The following is a 17493-nucleotide window of genomic DNA, read 5'->3' on the forward strand; positions in this document are numbered from 1 at the left end:
TTGCACCAAAAAACATTAAACCTACTCAGGCTATACAGGGATGTTCCCACATAAAAATAGCCCGCCAAGACAGTCTAAGTGTCTGGCATTGAGAAGAAGAACCCCCAGAGCATTAAGCCTTGAAGCCCAGCAGGGCTTGGGTGCAGGAGCTCCACAGGGCAAGGGGAAACAGAGACTCAACTCTGCGAGGGTGCACACAAGGCCTCACATGAACTGGGACCCAGCACAAAGAAGTACCTCCATAGGACCTTGGGTGACACCTACATAGGAGTCTTGGTGGATCTCCTGGGGAGGCGAAGGTGGACTATAGTTCACTGTGGGCTCAAGGACACTGGTAGCAGAAGCCCCAGGGAATATTGATCAGCATGAGCTCTTCCAGAGGTCCCCATTTCAGCACCAAGACCTGACTCCACCCAACAACCTGTAGGCCTCAGTGGTGGAAAGCCTCAGGCCAAACAACAAGACAGGAACACAGCCACACCAATCAGGAGACAGGCTGCCTAAAGTCATACTGAGCTCACAGCCACCTCAAAACACACTCTTTGACAGGGCCCTTCCCATCAGAGGGACAAGGCCCAGGTCCACACACCAGAGGGCAGGCACAAGTCCCTCCCACCAGGAAGCCTGCATAAATTCCTGGACCAACCTCAACTACCAGGAGCAGACATCCAAAGCAAGAGGAACTATGATCCTGCAGCCTGTGGAAAGAATATCAGAAACACAGAAAGTTAGACACATGAGATAACAGAGAAATATGAAGGAACAAGATAAAACCCGACAAGAACAAGATAAAAACCCATAAGAACACTAAATGAAGAGGAGACAGACAATGTACCTGAAAAACAATTCACAGTAATGATAGTAAAAATGATACAAAGGGCTTCCCTGGTGGTGCAGTTGTTGAGAGTCCACCTGCCGATGCAGGGGACACGGGTTCGTGCCCTGGTCCAGGAAGATCCCACGTGCTGCAGAGCAGCTGGGCCCATGAGCCGTGGCTGCTGAGCCTGCATGTCTGGAGCCTGTGCTCTGCAACGGGAGAGGCCACAACAGTGAGAGGCCCGCGTACCACAAAAAAAAAAAAAAAAAGATCCAAAATCTCAGAAAAAGATAGGAGCCCAGATTGAGAACATACAAGAAATGTTTAACAAGGAGCTAGAAGATTTAAAGAAAAACAAACAGAGATGAAGAATACAATAGCTGAAATGAAAAATATACTAGAAGGAATCAATAGCAGAATATCTGAGGCAGAAGAATGGATACGTGACCTGGAAGACAGAATGGTGGAAATCACTGCCTCAGAACAGAATAAACAAAAAAGAATGAAAAGAAATGAAGACAGCCTCAGAGAACTCTGGGACAACATTAAACACACCAACATTTGTACTATAGGGGTCCCAGAAGGAGAAGAGATAAAGAAAGGGCCTGAGAAAATATTTGAAGACATTATAGCCAAAAACTTCCCTAACATGAGAAAGGAAACACTCACTCAAGTCCAGGAAATGTAGAGTCCCATACAGGCTGAATCCAAGGAGGAACACATGAAAACACATATTAATCAAACTGACAAAAATTAAAGACAAAGAAAAAATATTAAAAACCACAAGGGAAAAGCAACAAATAACATACAACAGAATCCCCATAAGGTTATCAGATGATTTTTCAGCAGAAAGTCTGCATGCCAAAAGGGAGTGATTGATATATTTCCAGTGATGAAAGGGAAAAATCTACAACCAAGAATATTCTATCCAGTAAGGCTCTATACAGATTTGACAGAGAAATCAAAAGTTTTAGACAAGCAAAAGCTAAAAGAATCCAGCAACACCAAATCAGCTTTACAACAAATGCTAAAGGAACTTCACTATGTGGGAAAGAGACCAGCAACTTAAAACAAACTTGTACATACATAGACTGCTATATCAAAACCTCATGGGAGCAGCAAACCAAAAACCTACAATAGATATACACATACAAAAGAAAAAGCAAACCAGAAGCAAAACTAAAGATGTTCATCGAAAAAAAAAAAAAGATGTTCATCAAACCACAAGAGAAGAGAACAAAAGAGGAAGAGAAGAAGAAAGACCTACAAAAACAAACCCAAAGAAATTAAGAAAATGGTAATAGGAACATACATAACGATAATTTCCTTCAATATGGATGGATTAAATGCTCCAACCAAAACACACAGACGGGCAGAATGGATACAAAAACAAGACCCATATACATGCTGTCTACAAGAGACCCACTTTAGACGTAGGGACACATACAGACTGAAAGTGAGGGAATAGAAAAGAAAGAAAAAAAGAAAACTGGAGTAGCAATACTCATATCAGACAAAATAGATGTTAAAATAAATACTGTTACAAGTGACAAGGAAGGATACTACATAATGATCAAGGGATCAATGCAAGAAGAAGATATGGGCTTCCCTGGTGGTGCAGTGGATGAGAGTCCACCTGCCAATGCAGGGGACATGGGTTCGTGCCCCAGTCCAGGAAGATCCCACATGCCGCTAAGCGGCTGGTCCCATGAGCCATGGCCACTAAGCCTGCACGTCCAGAGCCTGTTCTCCACAACGGGAGAGGCCACAACAGTGAGAGGCCCACGTACCAAAAAAAAAAAAAAAAAAAAAAAAAAAAAGACGATATAACAATAATAAATATATATGCACCCAACACTGATGAAAGAAATTAAATGATACCAACAGATGGAGGGATATACCATGTTCTTGGATTGGAAGAATCAACATTATGAAAATGACTATACTACCCAAAGCAATCTACAGATTCAGTGCAATCCCTGTCAAATTACCAATGGAAATTTTTTTTACAGAACTAGAACAAAAAAATCTTAAAATTTGTATGGAGACACAAAAGACCCTGAATAGCCAAAGCAGACTTCAGGAGAAAAAACAGAGGTGGAGGAATCAGACTTCAGACTTCAGACTATACTACAAAGCTATAGTAATCTAGACAATATGGTACTGGCACAAAAACAGAAACAGATCAATGGAACAAGATAGAAAGCCCAGAGATAAACCCATGCACCTATGGTCAACAAATATATGACCAAGGAGGCAAGGATATACAATGGAGAAAAACAGTCTCTTCAATAAGTGGTGCTGGGAAAACTGGACAGCTACATGTAAGAGAATGAAATTAGAACACTCCCTAACACCATACACAAAAATAAACTAAAAATGGATTAGAGACCTCAGTGTAAGACTGGACACTATAAAACTCTTAGAGGAAAACATAGGAAGAAGACTCTTTGACATAAATCACAGCAAGATCTTTTTTGATCCACCTCCTAGAGTAATGGAAATAAAAACAAAAATAAACAAATGGGACTAATGAAACTTCAAAGATTTTGTACAGCAAGGGAAACCATAAAAAATATGAAAAGACAACCCTCAGAATGGGAGAAAATATTTGCAAACAAATCAATGGACAAAGGATTAATCTCCAAAATATATAAACAGCCCATGCAGCTCAATATTAAAAAAACAAACAACCCTATCAAAAATGGGCAGAAGACCTAAATAGACATTTCTTCAAAGAAGACACACAGATGGTCAAGAAGCACATGAAAAGCTGCTCAACATCAATAATTATTAGAGAAATGCAAATCAAAACTACAATGAGGTATCACCTCACACCAGTTAGAATGGGCATCATCAGAAAATCTACAAACAAAAAATGCTGGAGAGGGTGTGGAGAAAAGGGAACCCTCTGGTCCTGTTGGTGGGAATGTAAATTAATGCAGCCACTATGGAGAACAGTATGGAGGTTCCTTAAAAAACTAAAAGTAGACTTACCATATGATCCAGCAATCCCGCTACTGGGCAGAGAAAACCATAATTCAAAACGACACATGCACCCCAATGTTCATTGCACTAGTATTTACAATAGCCATGTCATGGAAACAACGTTAAAGCTCATCAACAGACCAATGGATAAAGAAGATCTGGTACATATATACCATGGAATATTACTCAGCCATGAAAAGTAACGAAATTGGGTCATTTGTTGAGACGTGGATGAATCTAGAGACTGTCATACAGAGTGAAGTAAGTCAGAAAGAGAAAAACAAATAACGTATATTAACACATACATGTGGAACCTAGAAAAATGGTACAGATGAACTGGTGTTCAGGGTAGAAATTGAGACAAAGATGTACAGAACATACGTATGGACACCAAAGGGGGAAAGCTGCAGGGGGTGGTGGTGGTGGTGTGATGAATTGGGCAATTGGGTTTGACATGTATACACTGATGTGTATAAACTTGATGACTAACAAGAACCTGTTGTAAAAAAAAATAAATAAAATTAAATTAAAAAAAAAGAAAGAAAACACAATGATCCAAAACCTATGGGATGTAGCAAAAGTAGTTCTAAGAGGGAAGTTTATAGCTATACAATGTTACCTCAAGAAACAAGAAAACTCTCAAATAATAAAACCTGACCTTACCCCTAAAGCAACTAGAGAAAGAAGAACAAACAGAACCTAAAGTTAGTAGAAGGAAAGAAATCATAAAGAGCAGCAATAGATGAAATAGAGATGAAAAAAACAATAGCAAAGATCAATGAAACTAAAAACTTGTTGTTTGAGAAGGTAAACAAAATTGATAAACCTTTAGCCAGACTCATCAAGAAAAAAAGGGAGCAGACTCGAGTCAATAAATTTAGAAATTAAAAAAAAAGGAGAAGTTACAATGGACACCACAGAAATACAAAGGATCACAAGAGACTACTACAAGCAATTATATGTCAATAAAATGGACAACCTAGAACATAAGGAAAAATTCTTAGAAAGCTACAACCTTCCAAGACTGAACCAGGAAGACAGAAAATATGAACAATCACAAGTAATGAAACTGAAACTGTGATTTAAAAATCTTCCAACAAACAAAAGTCCAGGACCAGATGGCTTCACAGGCAAGTTGTATCAAACATTTAGAGAAGAGTTAATGCCTATCCTTCTGAAACTCTTCCAAAATGTTGCAGAGGAAGGAACACTCACAAGCTCGTTCTATAAGGCCGCCATCACCCTGATACCAAAACCAGACAAAGATATCACAAAAAAAGGAAACTACAGGCCAATATCACTGATGAACATAGATGCAAAAATCCTCAACAAAATCCTAGCAATTTGAATCCAACAATACATTAAAAGGATCATACACCATGATCAAGTGGGATTTATCACAGGGATGTGAGGATTTTTCAATATCTGCAAACAAATCAGTGTGATACACCACATCAACAAATTGAAGAATAAAAACCATATGATCATCACAATAGATACAGAAAAAGCTTGTGACAAAATTCAACACCCATTTGTGATAAAACCTCTCCAGAAAGTGGGCATAGAAGTAACATACCTGAACCTGATAAAGGTCATATATGACAAACACACAGCAAACATCATTGTCAATGGTGAAAAAACTGAAAGCATTTCCTCTAAGATCTGGAACAAGACAAGGATGTCCACTCTCGCCACTTTTATTCAACATAGTTTTGGAAGTCCTAGCCACGGCAATCAGAGAAGAAAAAGAAATAAAAGGAATCCAAATTGGAAAAGACTAAAACTGTCACTGTTTGCAGATGACATGATACTATACATAGAAAATCCTAAAGATGCTACCAGAAAATTATTAGAGCTCATCAATGAATTTGGAAAAGTTGAGGATACAAAATTAATGCACAGAAATCTCTTGCATTCCTATACACTAACAATGAAAGATCACAAAGAGGAGTTAAGGAAACAATCCCACTTATCATCACATCAAAAAGAATAAAACACCTAGGAATAAACCTACCTAAGGAGGTAAAAAACCTGTACTCAGAAAACTGTAAGATACTGATGAAAGAAATCAAAGATGACACAAACAGATGGAGAGATATACCATGTCCTTGGATTGGAAGAATCAACATTGTAAAAATGACTATACTACACAAGTAATCTACACATTCAATGTAATCCGTACCAAATTACCAATAGCATTTTTCACAGCATAAAAACAAAAATTTTACAATTTGTATGGAAACCCAAAAGACCCCAAATAGCCAAAGCAGTCTTGAGAAAGGAAACCGGAGCTGGAGGAATCAGGCTCCCTGACCTCAGACTACACTACAAAGCCTACACTAATCAAAACTGTATGGTACTGGCACAAAAACAGAAATATAAATCAATGGAACAGGATAGAAAGTCCATAGATAAACCCACACACCTATGGTCACCTAATCTATCACAAAGGAGGTCAGAATATACAATGGAGCAAAGACAGTTTCTTCAATAAGTGGTGCTGGGAAAACTGGACAGCTTCATGTAGAAGAATGAAATTAGAACATTCTCTAACACCATACACAAAAGTAAACTTAAAATGGATTAGAGACCTAAATGTAAGACTGCATACTATAAAACTCTTAGAGGAAAACATAGGCAGAACACTCTCTGACATCAATCACAGCAAGATCTTTTTTGATCCACCTCCTAGAGTAATGAAAATGAAAACAAACAAAAAAACAAATGAGACCTGATGAAACTTAAAAGTTTTTGCACAGCAAAGGAAACCATAAACAAAACAAAAAGACAACCCACAGATTAGGAGAAAATATTTGCAAATGAAGTGACCCACGAGGGATTAATCTCCAAAATATACAAACATTTTGTTAAGCATTTTTGCCTCTATGTTCTTCAGTGATATTGCCTTTAATTTTCTTTTTTCCTGATACCTTTGTCTGGTTTTGGTATCAGGGTGACGGTGGCCTCATAGAATGAGCTTGGGAGTGTTCCTCCCTCTGCAAATTTTTGGAAGAGTTTGAGATAACTAATGAGAACCTACTGTACAGCACAGGGACCTCTACCTAATGCTCTATGGTGACCTAAATGGGAAGGAAATCCAAAAGAGGCAAAATACATATAGCTGATTCACTTTGTTGTATGGCAGAAACTAACCCCACATTGTAAAGCAACTATATTCCAATAAAAATTAATTTTAAAAAACCCAAAGCAAAATATACAAACAGCTCACACAGTTCAATATAAAAAAAAAAACCCAATCATAAAATGGAAAGAAGATATAAAATAGACATTTCTCCAAAGAAGACATTCAGATGGCCAAAAAGCACATGAAAAGATGATCAACATCACTAATTATTAGCAAAATGCAAATCAAAATTACAATGAGATATCACCTCACACCAGTCAGAATGGCCATCATAAAAAAATCTATAAACTATAAATGCTGAAGAGTGTCTGAAGAAAAGGAAGAATGTAAATTACTACAGCCACTATGGAGAACAGTATGGAGGTTCCTTAAAAAACTAAAAATAGAATTACCATATGACCCAGCAATCCCAGTACTGGGCATATACCCAGAGAAAACCATATTTCAAAAAGACACATGCACCACCAGGGAAGCCCAAACAATTCCTTTTACTGAAGTAGAGTTGATTTACAATGTTTTGTTAATTTCCAGTGTACACCAAAGTGGTAGGTTTATATATATATATATATATATATATATACATATATATATATATGTATATATATATATATATATATACACATATATATATATATTCTTTTCCTGTTTTAGATTCCACATGTAAGTGATATCATATGATATTTGCTTTTCTCTGTCAGACTTACTTCATTTAGTGTGATAATCTCTAGGTCCATCCATGTTGCTGCAAATGACATTATTTCATTCTTTTTTATGGCTTAGTAGTATTCCAGTGTGTGTGTGTGTGTGTGTGTGTGTGTGTGTGTGTGTATCTCACATCTTTATCCATTCATCTTTCCATGGACATTTAGGTTGCTTCCGTGCCTTGGCTATTATAAACAGTCCTGCTATGAACATTGGGGTGCATTATTATTTTGAATTAGAGTCTTCTCCAGATGTATGTCCAGGAGTGTGGTTGCTGGATCATATGGTAATTCTATTTTTAGTTTTTTAAGGAACCTCCATACTGTTCTCCATGGTCTCTGCACCAACTTATATTTCCACCAACAGTGTAGAAGGGTTCCCTCTTCTACACACACTCTCCAGCATTTATTGTTTGTGGACTTTTTAATGATGGCCATTTTGACTGGTGTGATGGTATACCTCATTGTATTGATTTGCATTTCTCTAATAATTAGTGATGTGGAGCATCTTTTCACATGCCTGTTGTCCATCTGCATGTCTCCTTTGGAGAGATGTCTATTTAGGTTTTCTGCCCATTTTTTGATTAGGTTTTTTGTTTTTATTGTTATTGAGTTGTATGAGCTGTTTCTATATTTTAGAAATTAATCCCTTGTCGATCCCATAGTTTCTAAATATTTTCTCCCAGTTTGCAGGTTGCCATTTCATTTTGTTTATGTTTTCCTTTGCTGTGCAAAAGCTTATAAATTTGATTAGGTTCCATTAGTTTATTTTTCCTTTTATTTCTTTTGCCTTGGGAGACTGACCTAAGAAAACATTGCTACAATTTATGTCAGAGAATGTTTCACCTAGGAGTTTTATGGTGTCCTGTCTTATATTTAGCTCTTTAAGCCATTTTGAAATTATTTTTGTGTATGTCATGAGGGAGTATTCTAACCTCATTGATTTATATGCAGTTGTCCAGCTTTCCCAATATCACTTGCTGAAGAGACTTTTTCTCCATTGTATATTCTTGCATCCTTTGTTGATTAATTGACTGTAGGTGTGTGGGTTTATTTCTGGGCTCTCTACTCTGTTCCATTGACCCTTATGTCTGTTTTTGCACCAATACCATGCTGTTTTGATTACTGTAGCTTTGTAGTATTGTCTGAAGTCTGGGAGAGTTATGCCTCCCTGTCTGTCTAGCTATTTAGAAAGAATATACCAGAACTTCAACCGAAAATAATTTTCAGATAAATAATATTTTATATTTCTAAATGAAATCATTTAGAGTATACCAAGAAATCATGTAAGATTATACAGATAAATGTATGTATGTGTACATATGTATGTACAATTTTGGAATAGGAAAAGCTGAATTTCAAGCTTTTTAAAATTAGAAATGATAATTTATGAGATTAATAAATAAAACTACATATGTATTAAAAATTAGAGCACAGAAAAAGATGGCATAAACGAAGTTAACAAATGACAAATCTGAAGGGAAAATGGCAACATTTATGATAGTGGGCTTTTTACCTTCCATTTACAGTTAAGTAGCTCTTAGAAATTAGAAGAAGGTGGCCAAGAATCCAATAGAAAAACTAGCAAAGCACAATGCACAGAAAAGAAAATACAAATCTCTCCTGAATGGAAACCTTTTGAATGATCTACAGTTTGAAATGCAGCAGAACTATTCAGGAAATTAAGAAATTTTGTGTGCATTAAATTTTGGAGTTGAACCAACCTTAACGACCCTCCTGAAAGCAATATATTGACTTGGCAGGATAAAAAGAATCAGTGAGGGATGAATTAATGGGGCATAAGGAAGTAAAAATGAAGAATGTAAAAAGGAAAAGGGAGGGGGACTGGACAGAACTGAAGGTCACTGGTCAAGGGAAGAAGAAGCCCACTCAAGAAACATTTTAAATATGAAAGAAGAAAAAAGAGGGGCTGGTGTTTAAAAAAGTCAAATGATTAATCATGAACTTTAAGCTGGACAAGCAAAGAAGAGAAGTGGGAAGAGTGCAGAGCCAACTCAAAAGGGAAATGGAGAGATCAAGTGTACCAGAGGTTTTTATGAGGCTAAATGGAGTTTGGGCAGGAAAGAGCTAGAAGGATCAATCTAGTCAGTAACTGAGATTTTAGACTTTGATTTTTAAGCTGGATCAGATGCCCAAATACAAAATATGACCCAATAAATAGGTAATTAAATTGATGTGAAAGTACTCATTGGAGCTGAATTCAAGCAAGACCTCATTGTAGTTTCGAGTTCCATTTCTCTAATAATTAGCAATGTTTAGCATCTTTTCATGTGCCTAGTGGCCACCTGTATATCTTCTTTGGAGAGACGTCTATTTAGGTCTTCTGCACATTTTTCGATTGGGCCAACTTCCTTCTTTTATTTAAGGACTTTTCAAAGGGAAGGGACATTATTATGGAGAATAATATTATAATAATATTATAATATATAATTATATATTATAATAACATAATATTATTTATGTTAATTTTGAAAAATGTTATTGCCCTTTTCCTTTTGGTATACAGTCATATAGGTTTTAACACATGTATAAATCCATGTATCCACCACCATAATCAGGACACAAAATTATTCCAGACCCCCAGAAAAATCACTTGGGCTATCTTTTTTTTTAAACATCTTTATTGGAGTACAATTGCTTGACAATGTTGTGATAGCTTCTGCTGTATAACAAAGTGAATCAGCTATACGTATACATATATCCCCATACCCCCTCCCTCTTGCATCTCCTTCCAACTCTCCCTATCCCACCGCTATAGGTGGACACAAAGCATGGAGCTGATCTCCCTGTGCTATGCGGCTGCTTCCTACTATCTATTTTACATTTGGTAGTGTATATACGTAAATATCAATCTCTCACTTCGTCCCAGCTTACCCTTCCCCCTCCCTGTGTCCTCAAGTCTATTCTCTACGTCTGCGTCTTTATTCCTGTCCTGCCCATAGGTTCTTCAGAACCTTTTTTTTTTTTTTTTAGATTCTATATATTTGCGTTAGCATACGGTACTCTTTCTGACTTACTTCACTCTGTATGACAGACTCTAGGTCCATCCACCTCACTACAAATAACTCAATTTCATTTCTTTTTATGGCTGAGTAATATACCATTGTACATATGTGCCACATCTTCTTTATCCATTCATCTGTCGATGGACACTTAAGTTGCTTCCATGTCCTGGCTATTGTAAATAGTGCTGCAATGAACACTGTGGTACATGACTCTTTTTGAATTATGGTTTTCTCAGGGTATATGCCCAGTAGTGGGATTGCTGGGTCATATGGTAGTTCTATTTCTATTTTTTTAAGGAACCTCCATACTGTTTTCCATAGTGGCTGTATCAGTTTACATTCCCACCAACAGTGCAAGAGGGTTCCCTTTTCTCCACACCCTTTCCAGCATTTATTGTTCATAGATTTTTTGATTATGGTCATTCTGACCGGTGGGAGGTGATACCTCATTGTAGTTTTGAATTGCATTTCTCTAATGATTAGTGATGTTGAGCATCCTTTCATGTGTTTGTTGGCAATCTGTATATCTTCTTTGGAGAAGTTTCTATTTAGGTCTTCTGCCCATTTTTGGATTGGGTTGTTTGTTTTTTGATATTGAGCTGCTTGTATATTTTGGAGATTAATCCTTTGTCAGTTGCTTCACTTGCAAATATTTTCTCCCATTCTGAGGGTTGTCTTTTCATTTAGTTTATGGTTTCTTTTGCTGTGCAAAAGCTTTTCAGTTTCAATAGGCCCCATTTGTTTATTTTTGTTTTCATTTTCATTACTCTAGGAGGTGGATCAAAAAAGATCTTGCTCTGATTGATGTCAGAGAGTGTTCTGCCTATGTTTTCCTCTAAGTTTTATAGTATCTATTCTTACATTTAGGTCTTTAATCCATTTTGAGTTTACTTTTATGTATGGTGTTAGAGAAAGTTCTAATTTCATTCTTTTACATGTAGCTGTCCAGTTTTCCTGCACCATTTACTGAAGAGACTGTCTTTGGCCCATTGTACATTCTGGCCTCCTTTGTGATAGATTAGGTGACCATAGGTGTGTGGGTTTATCTCTGACTTCCTATTGTGTTCCATTAATCTATATTTCTGTTTTTGTGTCAGTACTATAATGTCTTGATTACTGTAGCCTTGCAGTATAGTCTGAGGTCAGGGAGCTTGATTGCTCCAGCTCCGGTTTTCTTTCTCAAGATTGCTTTGGCTATTCGGGGTCTTTTGCGTTTCCATACAAATTGTGAAATTTTTTGTTCTAGTTCTGTGAAAAATGCCAGTGGTAGTTTGATAGGGACTGCATTGAATCTGTAGATTGCTTTGGGTAGTAGAGTCATTTTCACAATGTTGATTCTTCCAAAACAAGAACATGGTATATCTCTCTATCTGTTTGTATCATCTTTAATTTCTCTCATCAGTGTCTTATAGTTTTCTGCATACAGGTCTTCTGTCTCCTTGGATAGGTTTATTCTTAGGTATTTTATTCTTTTTGTTGCAATGGTAAATGGGAGTGTTTCCTTAATTTCTATTTCAGATTTTTCATCATTAGTGTGTAGGAATGCAAGAGATTTCTGTGCATTAATTTTGTATCCTTCTACTTTACCAATTCATCGATTAGCTCTAGTAGTTTTCTGGTAGCATCTTTAGGATTCTCTATGTATAGTATCATGTCATCTGCAAACGTGACAGTTTTACTTCTTTCCCGATTTGGATTCCTTCTATTTCCTTTTCTTCTCTGATTGCTCTGGCTAAAACTTCCAAAACTATGTTGAATAAGAGTGGTGAGAGTGGGCAACCTTGTCTTTTTCCTGATCTTAGTGGAAATGTTTTCAGTTTTTCACCATTGAGAACAATGATGACTGTGGGTTTGTCATATATGGCCTTTATTATGTGGAGGTAAGTTCCCTCTATGCCTACTTTCTGGAGGGTTTTTTATCAGAAACGGGTGTTGAATTTTGTCAAAAGCTTTCTCTGCATCTATTGAGATGATCATATGGTTTTTCTCCTTCAATTTGTTAATATGGTGTATCACACTGATTGATTTGTATATATTGAAGAATCCTTGCATTCCTGGGATAAACCCCACTTGATCACGGTGTATGATCCTTTTAAATGTGCTGTTGGATTCTCTTTGCTATTATTTTATTGAGGATTTTTGCATCTATGTTCATCAGTGATATTGGCCTGTAGTTTTCTTTTTTTGTGACATCTTTGTCTGGTTTTGGTATCAGGGTGATGGCGGCCTTTTAGAATGAGTATGTGAGTGTTCCTCCCTCTACTATATTTTGGAAGAGTTTGAGGAAGATAGGTGTTAGCTCTTCTCTAAATGTTTGATAGAATTCGCCTGTGAAGCCATCTGTTCCTGGGCTTTTGTTGGTTGGAAGATTTTTAATCACAGTTTCAATTTCAGTGCTTGTGGTTGGTCTTTTCATATTTTCTATTTCTTCCTGGTTCAGTCTTGAAGGTTGTGTTTTTGTAAGAATTTGTCCATTTCCTCCAGGTTGTACATTTTATTGGCATATAGTTTCTTGTAGTAATCTCTCATGATCCTTTGTACTTCTGCAGTGTCAGTTGTTATTTCTCCTTTTTAATTTCTAGTTCTATAGATTTGAGTCTTCTCCCTTTTTTTCTTGATGAGTCTGGCTAATGGTTTATCAATACTGTTTATCTTCTCATAGAACGAGCTTTTGGTTTTATTCATGTTTACTATTGCGTCCTTCTTTCCGTTTTCATTTATTTCTGCTCTGATCTTTATGATTTCTTTCTTTCTGCTAACTTTGGGGCTTTTTTCTGCTTTCTCTAATTGCTTTCGGTGTAAGGTTTGGTTGTTTATTTGAGATGTTTCATGTTTCTTGAAGTAGGATTTTATTGCTATAAACTTCCCTCTTAGAACTGCTTTTGCTGCATCCCATAGGTTTTGGGTCATCGTGTCTCCATTGTTATTTGTTTCTAGGTATTTGTGGATTTCCTCTTTGATTTCTTCAGTGATCTCTTGGTTATCAAGTAGTGTATTGTTTAGCCTCCATGTGTCTGTATTCTTTACAGTTATTTCCCTGTAATTGGTATCTAGTTTCATAGCATTGTGGTCAGAAAAAAATATTTGATAAAATTTCAATTTTCTTAAATTTACTATGGCTTGATTTGTGACTCAAGATATGATCTATCCTGGAGAATGTTCCATGAGCACTTGAGAAGAAAGTCTATTCTGTTGTTTTTGGATGGAATGTCCTATAAATATCAGTGAAGTCCATCTTGTTTATTGTATCATTTAAAGCTTCTGTTTCCCTCTTTTTTCATTTTGGATGATCTGTCCCTTGGTGAAAGTGGGGTATTAAAGTCCCCTACTATTATTGAGTTACTATCAATTTCCCCTTTTATGGCTGTTAGCATCTGCCTTATGTATGGAGCTACTCTTATGTTGGGTTCATAAATATTTACAATTGTTATATCTTCTTCTTGGATTGATCCCTTGATCATTATGTAGTGTCCTTCTTTGTCTCTTGTAATAGTCTTGAGAATTGCTACCCCAGCTTTCTTTTGATTTCCATTTGCATGGAAATGCATCTTTTTCCATCCCCTCACTTGCAGTTTGTATGTATCCCTAAGTCTGAAGTGGGTCTCTTGTAGACAGCATATATATGGGTCTTGTTTTCGTATCCATTCCGCCAGTCTATGTCTTTTGGTTGGAGCATTTAATCCATTTACATTTAAGGTAATTATTGATGTGTATGTTTCTGTTACGATTTTCTTAATTGTTTTGGCTTTGTTATTGTAGGCCTTTTCCTTCTCTTGTGTTTCCTGCCTAGAGACGTTCCTTTACTATTTATTGTAAAGCTGGTTTGGTGGCGCTGAATTCTGTTAGCTTTTGCTTGTCTGTAAAGGTTTTAACTTCTCTGTCAATCCTGAATCAGATCCTTGCTGGGTAGAGTAATCTTGGTCATAGGTTTTTCCCTTTCATCACTTTCAATATGTCCTGCCACTCCCTTCTGGCTTGCAGAGTTTCTACTGAATTTTCAGCTGTTAACCTTATGGGGATTCCATCATATGTTATTTGTTGCTTTTCCCTTGCTGCTTTTAATATTTTTTCTCTGTATTTAATTTTTGATAGTTTGATTAATATATGTCTTGGCGTGTTTCTCCTTGGATTTATCCTGTATGGGACTCTCTGCACTCCCTGGACTTGACTGACTATTTCCTTTCCCACATTAGGGAAGTTTTCAACTATAATCTCTTCAAATATTTTCTCAGTCCCTTCCTTTTTCTCTTTGTCTTCTGGGACCCCTATAATTCAAATGTTGGTGCATTTAATATTGTCCCAGAGGTCTCTGTGAGTGTCCTCTATTCTTTTCATTCTTTTTTCTTGATTCTGCTCTGTGGTAATTTCCACTATTTTATCTTCCAGGTCACTTTTCCGTTCTTCTGCCTCAGTTATTCTGCTATTGATTCCTTCTAGTGAATTTTTAATTTCATGTATTGTGTTGTTCACCATTGTCTGTTTGCTCTTTAGTTCTTCTAGGTTGTTGTTAAACGTTTCTTGTATTTTCTCCATTCTATCTCCAAGATTTAGATCATCTATACTATCATTACTCTGAATTCTTTTTCAGGTAGACTGCCTATTTCCTCTTCATTTATTTGATCTGGTGGGTTTTTACTTTGCTCGTTTATCTGCTTCATATTTCTCTGTCTTCTCATTTTGCTTAACTTACTGTGTTTGGGGTCTCCTTTTCACAGGCTGCAGGTTTGTAGTTCCCGTTGTTTTTGGTGTCTGCCCCCAGTGGGTAATGTTGGTTCAGTGGGTTGTGTAGGCTTCCTGGTGGAGGGAACTGGTGCCTGTGTTCTGGTGGATAAGGCTGGATCTTGTCTTTCTAGTGGTCAGAACCATGTCCGTTGGTGTGTTTTGGGGTGTCTGTGACCTTATCATGATTTTAGGCAGCCTCTCTGCTAATTGGTAGAGTTTTGTTCCTGTATTGCTAGTTGTTTGGCATGGGTTGTCCAACACTGGAGCTTGCTGGTCGTTGAGTGGAGCTGGGTGTTAGTGTGGACATGGAGATCTCTGGGAAAGCTCTCACCAATTGATAGTACATGGGGCCAGGAAGTGTCTGTGGTCCAATGTCCTGAATTCGGCTCTCCCACCTCAGAGGCTCAGGCCTGACACCCAGCTGGAGCACCAAGACTCTGTCAGCTGAATTTGCATTCCTTTGGTTGATGAGTTTTTCGTCTCCTTCCCCCGGTTCTCTGTTCCTTGTCACTCCCACCTTCTGGGTTTCTCTTAGCACCATTTGGACTATCTATGGGATAAAGTCAGAGGTGCTTTCCCCCTAGGGTGCAAATATAGTTGTGGTAGGAGTTGGGGGTGAGGTTTTAGAACCATTTCCCTTCACACTAAGACTTTTCTTTCACAGTTTTTGATAGTCTCTTCCCAGCCGCCCTGATTTAAAGGGGAAATGGATCATGGTCAAATTAGCCCTAATGCCTTCTAATGCATTTCTTAACCTTCTGAGCTATCTTTTAATAGTCACTACCTCCCCCTAACTATAAACCCTGACATCTAATCTGGTCTTCATCTTTGTCTTTTCAAGACAGTCATATAAATGAAACCACACAGTATGTAACCTTCTGTGACCAACTTCTTGCATTCAGCATGCTTCTGAGATTCATCCACATTGTTATGTGTATCAAGAGTTTGTTATGTGTTACTACTAAGTAGTATTCGTTAATATAGATTACCACACTTAGCTTACTCACCCACTGAAGGAAATTGTGTCATTTCCAATTGTGGACAATTATGAATAGAGCTATGATAAACATTTGTGTATAGGATTTTTTGTGGATATACATTTTAAATTGTTAAAGCAGTTACCATGAGTGAAGTTTATGTTTAATTTTATAAGAAACAATCAAACAGTTTTACAGAATGTCAGTACCATTTTGCATTACCATGGAGGTTTTTATTTCTTTTTTAATATTTATTTAGTTGGCTGCACTGGGTCTTGGTTGCGGCTCATGGGATCATAAGTTGCGGCATGCGGGATCTAGCTCCCTGAGCAGGGATCAAACCTGGGCCCCCTGCATTGGGTGCATGGATTCTTAACCACTGGACCAGCAGTGAAGTCCCTACCATGGAGTTCTGATTGCTTCACATCCTCACCAGCACTTGGTGGCCTTGGCAATTCTTTAAAAACTACTCAGAAATGTAGTGCTATCTCATTGATTATTTTCATTTCCCTAATAGCTAATTATATTGAATGTTTTCTCACGTGCCTATTTGCTACCCATTTTATCTCTTTGGTGAAGTGTCCATTCACGTCTTTGGTGGATTTTTAATTAGGTGTTTGCTTTCTTATTGTTGACTTTTGAGAGTTCTTTATATAACGTGAATAGAAGTTCTTTGTCAATATGTAATTTGTAAACATTTTCATTCTCCTAGCAGTGTATTTGCAAAGAAAAAGATTTTTATTGTAATGAGACTCAATTTATCATTTTTTATTTCATTAAGAATCATACTTTTGATTCCATGTGTAAGAATTCATCACTAAATCCAAGATCTCTTATTTTTTTCTAAAAATTTTATAGTTTAACATTTTACATTTAGTTCTATGATCTATTTTGAATTAATTTTTGTGTACTGCATGAGGTTTAGTTCAAGATATATATATTTTTAATCTATGGATGAATAATTGATATATGTGTCTATCCCTTCAACAATACCACACTGTCTTAATTACTGTAGCTTTATAGTGAGTATTTAAATCAGGTAGTATATGTTAAAACATTAAAAAATGTAAAAGTATGACTCTCATACAGGTATAAAAATGAACACATGTGAAATTCA

The sequence above is a fragment of the Aethalodelphis obliquidens genome, unplaced genomic scaffold (assembly GCF_003676395.1).
Source record: "Aethalodelphis obliquidens isolate GAN/ISIS:26980383/991018 unplaced genomic scaffold, ASM367639v1 scaffold72, whole genome shotgun sequence".
Lineage (NCBI taxonomy): Eukaryota > Metazoa > Chordata > Mammalia > Artiodactyla > Delphinidae > Aethalodelphis > Aethalodelphis obliquidens.